The sequence below is a fragment of the Argiope bruennichi genome, chromosome 8 (assembly GCF_947563725.1).
Source record: "Argiope bruennichi chromosome 8, qqArgBrue1.1, whole genome shotgun sequence".
In the NCBI taxonomy this organism is placed as follows: domain Eukaryota; kingdom Metazoa; phylum Arthropoda; class Arachnida; order Araneae; family Araneidae; genus Argiope; species Argiope bruennichi.
The window spans coordinates 22036503-22043665 of record NC_079158.1 but is presented as its reverse complement, the minus strand read 5'-3'; positions in this window follow the sequence as shown (position 1 = coordinate 22043665).

The following is a 7163-nucleotide window of genomic DNA, read 5'->3' as shown; positions in this document are numbered from 1 at the left end:
AAAGTATTAATTGATTAAAACATTTCTAAGAATATGAAAAATAAATATTTATTTTTCACAATTTCTATGAATGGAATGAAATGGCATGATTAAATATTTGTAGAAACAATGAAAATGATTTGAATATCATCATAACTAATTGTGTATATATGTATTATAAGTAATGTTCCAAATCTTGCATGAAAATATTTTTAAGAAACAGCTAAAAGTTAAAAAAGAAAATTGTTTCTATAAATAATTTTTCAGTATAGCTGAAAAATTAATTGATTAACTTGAAAACATCTTAATTTAAAATTAATAATAACAAGGTAAAAAAAATTGTGAAAACCTGAAAACAAATTCATTTCAACTCTTTTCGAAATAACATCTATCGAATGCGTTCCAGTGGTGATAAAGTATAAAACTGTCGGATGCAAATTATCCATGACTTTCCCCAGAATATTAATTCAAAATGTGAAGAATAAATTTCTTATTGGTGTTATATATACCAGGTCTAAATTGTGTGACATGATTCAGTGTTGTTTGCTATGTCTAGTAATGGATTACTGACTAAGTACAGCAAACAATCTAGGGCCACAGGTGTGTTGATTAAAAAGGTTTGCAAAATAAATAAATTTGAAAAATTACAAATTCTACCACTTATAAAATATTTGGATAATATTAACACTTTGTCATGAATAACTAATCACTTTCCTATTTCATTATATTTGCTAGATTATCACAATAATGATTTTTTTAAATATAATTATATTAATATATATAGATAGATGATAGATCCAATATACTATAATCTTTTCTAAAGACTGGTCGAAATGCTTTAAGTATGTGCTTTCACATGCTCAAATAATCTCCCCAAAAACAGTTTTTCAAGGTCATCTTGTAGTTCTTGTTGATTCTTATATCCCCTAGAGCTATTTACTTTGTCCATAATATCTAAGCAATGAATTCTTACTGTTAGCGTCTCTTAGATAAATATTGAAAGTGTCATGGAATTAAATTGTGTGGATCTTCTAACGATTTACTCTTGAGGATGGCTTTGATGTCACAAAATATGATAAACATATCTTCATAAAAAAGTAAAGCTTTTTCGAAAATTCTCCTGAAAAAGCTTCATCACTATTTCCATGAAAAGCTCTCACTTAGCAGCAGTTAAGGAGTTAAATTTATACTGCATTCTTAAAACAGAAGCATCATTTTATTCTTGTAAAGAAAAATCATTATATTTGTCTCTGTAAATGATCCTAAGGCATCCTCGCCTTTTAAGGAATCTTCTAAATCCTAAAAGAAATTTATTAGTGAACAACTTTATACCGATTCCAGATGCATACCGAATTTGTCATTCCCTCAGAGCTGTTACCCGGCGCTGACCCCGCCAGCCTTCTTACATCACTGGTTGTATTTAAGCTTAACTTTAAATACAATCAGTGGCTAAGAACCTGGCGTAGTCAGCGCCGGACAACGGTTCTAAGGGAGTGACAAAAAATGCCGGTTTGTACGAATGCGTCTTCTTACGCCACTGGTTGTATTTAATAACTTTCCACCAGCCGAAGACTCTCCTTATGCATGATGGCTGGTGCACCTATAAATCTGTCGTAGCCACAAAGTCCTCCAAGTCGAGGCAATACCACTGGAGGTACTGGATCAGAGGTGATCGTTCTCTGATTCAGGTCTAAATTACGATCTGTGGATGAGTGAATAAAATGTATGAATGAAGTCCGCCCCGTACAAAAGACTGTGAAGCATGAATAGCTAAGACGTACTCTTGGCCCTAGACGGCGTTATTGAAAAAGAAACGCTAAAACTCGGCTTAAAATCGCTGACTTCTTTAGTGGGCTTGTTTATGACAAGTGCCAACAAGCAACAACAACAAGCCTAACTTTTGTTCGATAGCTTGAAAGTTTTTGTAAATACTATTCTGGTTCTTTTCTACTTCGTTTCAAAGCTTCCATATTTACAGTCGAGTATTAATAAAACAAAATATAACTTAATTTCATTCAATCATTCTGTTACTACATTTGTTAAATGTCAAGAAATGTGTTTGAATGTCAGATAATGTCATCCAAATTTCGATTCATTTAATATTTCTCTTTCTTAGCTCTACATTTATAATGTAGTTACGATACGATTTCAGAAGACAAATATTTATTTATCTATTAATTCTCATAAAAAAGTAGTATTTATGATTCTATTTACAAAAATATTACCACTTTCAAAATGAATATTTTCGTTCAACAGGAAATATTGGAGTTGATTTCGGTGTGGTATCAAGAGAGCTCGCAATCAAAATCATTTTCGTGCATAATAATATTGCTTCTCTGCGCGATTAGTTTCTTGGTAAGGAAGAGAGTTTTACAGATAGTTTTGACAAATGTGGAATAAGAAATAAAAGTGTTCTTGGACTTGGCGATGAATTTGGTTACAGACACGAATATTCCCGAAACTGTTAGAATTTTGGCGACATTCCAATAGGACTTGAATTTTAATGTTCCAGAACATTCAATCCCCTGTCGCAAAAGCTATAAAACCCGAGTGACAGAATTCAAATCTGGCAATCCTGTCAAGTAGTTTGTAGTAGTAGTAGCAATAGACGAATAAAGTCTCTCTTTGGTGTGTTGATCCCCAGAGAGTTCTCTTTGAGAGCTTTGTACTGCTACGATTATGTAATAATGATTTGCTGTAAATGTATTATTAATTTCTATGTGCGCTTCGGCTATATTTTGCTATAATGTATTCATGTTAGTGCCGAGAATAAGGTACCATTATCCCTTATTGAGTCTATTAGACGTTTCATGAACATCCATCGGACGGAGATTTTGCCTTAATAACATTTTCGGTACATCGCAGAAAAGTACTGTTATTTGTTTGCATTTTCAATAAATTAAATTAAAAGCACATTCCCATGCCGGACTTTATCCCTCAAAAACTTGTTTGTACCAAATTTGATACTCTAGGTACGAAGTCAGTCTTTGGAATAGTAACAGACAAACGTATGTTTATGTGCTTTCATTGTTATTAGGGAGTAACTGCCTTTAACAATCAACTTTTTCTGAAGATTATAGGTTGTATTTCAAATTAATTAAATATCTTTTTATTTCTGTATATATCAACAAGGCATTTGAAACTTCTGCTAGTAATATACATTTTACTTATTCAAGCTTCTTAGGTCTGTAACTTTATTCATAACTATTGTGTCTTCAGTATGGATCATATTTCAAAAAACAATGCTGAAGAATTTCATTGTGAAGTTTATTTTGAATACCATATTTCTATTGAATTGTTTGTTCTGGAACTGTTACTTCCCTAAATGTTGGAAAATAGCCGGGGTGGTCTATTTTTATAAAGCCAAATCCTGATCTTGAATTATCGTCTCACTGCTTAATAATTTAAACAAAATGTACAAATTCATGTATCTTAAACGCCTGAATCTGTACTGTGATGATTGCAATATCATCGCAGTCGAATTATTTGGTTTCAGGAGAAATTTAAGCACTAGTTAAAGCTGCAACATGTTATACGGAATCGATATGTGATGACTTTTCGAAATCTCAAACCATTTTTGTGGATACTGCCAAAGCCTTTAATATAATTTTATGAAAGAGTTGGGAAGTTTTCAAATGGGATGCGATCCAGTACGCTCAGAAATTAACATTGTTTCAAAATTTTTATCAACAGATTGCATTTTTAAAAAAAATGCTATTTTACCTTAAATAAATAATTTTACATCAAAAGTGAAATTTGTTTTTACTAAGCATTGCTATATCTTGCTGTACTTGTAAAATGTTTTTCAAACTTTTCGTGCTATTTTTAATTTTTTTTATTTTCAAGCAGATGAATTAACATTTACATCATTCACTATCCATCTATCATCGCCACTATATATATATATATAAAACATTTAGCCAACAATTTTTAGAAAAAAATATAATTAACAACCATATAACCAACTATTTTTAGGAATAAATTTGGTTGTTAAATTTTGTTCATAGTTAATTTTCTTGCTTCAAGACTTTTGAACAGTGTTCAGAAATCTTCATTCTCTTCCAATTATATTTTTATATGCAATTTTTCGCTTTGTAAAAAATGCAGAAATACAATTTAAAAAAAAAATATCTGGAATGTTTATCGCGTTTTGAATAACAATTTATACTTCTTTTAAAAAATTTCATCTGAATAACATTTTGAAAATTATCTATATATTTTTGTTTTCGAAGAGCGACCTCTAATAAACGAAAATGAATATTCAATAAACCAAATATACTTCTGCCGAGGCAACAAGCAACGGAATTGAAATTCATAAACAATTAATCAGAGAAAGCAGGGGGGGGAGGAAGAAAGAAAAACACTAAGAGAACAAGAGAGAGCTTTAGATAAGAACCAAGGACCCCCCCCCCCCCAAAAAAAAAAGGACCACTGCGAGGCAGGTTTAGTAGAATTACAGCTCTGTTACCTCTGAATTCAAAATGAAATTTATGGCTTATAAATGAGTTTTATCTTCAAATCAGAAATTAACTGTGGGTGCAGTGGGCTTGAATTGAATGGAAATTGACATCATGAGATTCAACTGCCTATTTTGTTTTACATTCATTAAAAAGCGCACGCAAAAAAAAACAACATCATCATTTTATTATAACAATATAATAATTTTCTGGGTTCCTTAATCTTTCATTTAAAAAAAATTCACAAAACACAAAGCAGCTGTAATTTCATTAAATATTTTGATCACATCGTTGAATGACTTCTTATCTACAGATGAAAATGAATTAGAAATAATGAAAGATTTTTCTCCGGATTTGTCAGACTGTAGTATTAGTGTTTTGAATGCAGTATATCAATAAATGAATATCTCATTCTTTTAAATACTTTAATCACTTTTTCTGTCGCAACATGTATTGTTAAAAATCGTTTTCAACTGTAAAATATTTTTTTAATATTAATTAATAATCAATAATCTTAAATGCGTTTACATGGAGTTTGTTATCAAAATAAATGTGCGAAGAAATCTGAAATATTCTGCAAAAACAAAAGTGTTAGAAAAAATAGAACTTTTTAATAACTAATGTGTATAGCATTTTTCATTTAATTATACTCGCACATTTTAAATCATTTCTTCAACCATTAAATTTGGATGATTTTTATTAACTTTTCAATGATGTTAGATTTCATCGATTCTGGTAAGTAGGAATTTTTGCTCTTTTGCTATTTTTATTATTTCTCTTAAATGTGAATAGTAGCATAAATTTTAAATACTAAAAATAAAATTTATGTATTGTTTTCCTTAGTTTTTACCAAGTAGTAATTTTAAACTAAAGAAATTGCTTCTTTCAAGTAATGAAAATATACATCTCCAAAATTAATTTTTGGGTAGGCTACATGTAAAAGACTAATTTGATGATATATCTAGAACATTCGTATAAATAAAATTAGCGAAATTGTACCAGTAGTTGGGACTGAATGACTGGTTCTCTGATTCTCTTTAATATTATAAATATGTAGATGACTTTGAAGGCAATATTATAAAATATATAACTGTAATAAAAATTAATTAATGGATGTATTAAGCGAAACAAAATCTTATTCAGTGAGTTTTACTTTTTGAGAAGTAATGAAAATTGTTAATCTATTAAACATAAGAAGAAGAAAAAGTTAATCCAATTTTATTTTTAACCTTCGAGGAAAACTTGAAAGTATGAGGTTGGAATGTGTAACAACAATTACTGCTATTCCTTGTTTTCAGATGAAAATGCTGAGTAAATTCTTCAGTATGCATGTTACAATTAAAAAAAAATCGCAACAAAAAGGAAGTATTATTTCATCTGCAGTTGCAGAACAGTAACACTGATGCAGTTCAATCCATATTTATGTTTCAAAGTCTTAAACCAAAAGAAAAAGGTGCAACAAATTATACAGTAGAAGCAACAATGGGAGAAGATTTGTATCGAAGGAAAGTATTAGTATACATAGTAAACCCTTTAATTTTTTTAACAAACTTGATGCCAAAGGAATAAAATAAATGAACAAATAATAGAACTAAACGAAACATATAACGACATTTACTATTATATTACATGTGAAGAATACTGCATTCTCAAGATAAAAAACAGTAATTAAATGATATATAATATGTTAACTGGACGAATTTAAAAGGCTAAAAAAATGATGCAATATTGAGTTAAAGAGTAAAAAAAGCAATAATTTTGGAAGAGAATGTTTAAAGATAAATTATTACTTGTCCTTATTAAAAGGTGCTTATACGATGATATAAAAGCAAAAATGAAAGTGTCCGAAGAAAGAAACTAACGAAACATATTTTAACTTTTGGCAAAAACACGAGTAATACATGTGATTTAGTAATGAAATAGATTTAATATTTCAATAATGAAACAAAAAAGGACTTGCTACTAGTTCTATTTAAATAATTTTTGAAAAATTGATTACATATTGAAAAAAAATATTTATATTGAAATGGAATTGATGTCATTTGTTGGTGTTAATCAAAAGCTTTAAAAAAAAAAACATGATGTAAATTTTTTTTTGTGTGCGATCTTATTTACCGAAATTATTACGGAGAATGTTAAAAATTACTCTTTTTATCCCCCATGTCACTTCTTTTGGAAGAGATCTTTTTAATAGCTAAGTTAATTAATCTTTCAAGGTGTTATAGAATATGTGCGACGAATTTCGTTCGAATCCTCCAAAGGATGTAAAATGATATAATTTAAGCGAACAAGTAATTTTTTGTATATAGATTCACTTAAAAATAATGTATTGCGCAACCTTTTTTCGATTGTTTTTTAAATAAATTGTTCCATTTAAGAATGTGGGGCTTGGGAAAGGGGGACAAATTGTTAACATCCTTCTTTGAGCAGTTTCACCAATACTCATCATTTGCAACTCAGATGCTTCTTTTTATTATATTTTTTATTTGTTTTACTGTTTTGTAAAATAAAGATGTAGTCGACAAAATTTATTTTCATCCGAGTGTTTAACTCTCTCATTAGACAATAGGTAAATGTTATGAAAGAAATATTTATTTATTTTTTTTAAATTACAGATTTGCGTTTACCTTAGGTAAGCAGCTAGATATAATCCATCATTCCATATAACTTCACGAAGAAGGTTAATAAGAGCATGTATGTCAAATATAAGTACACGAAACTGTTACA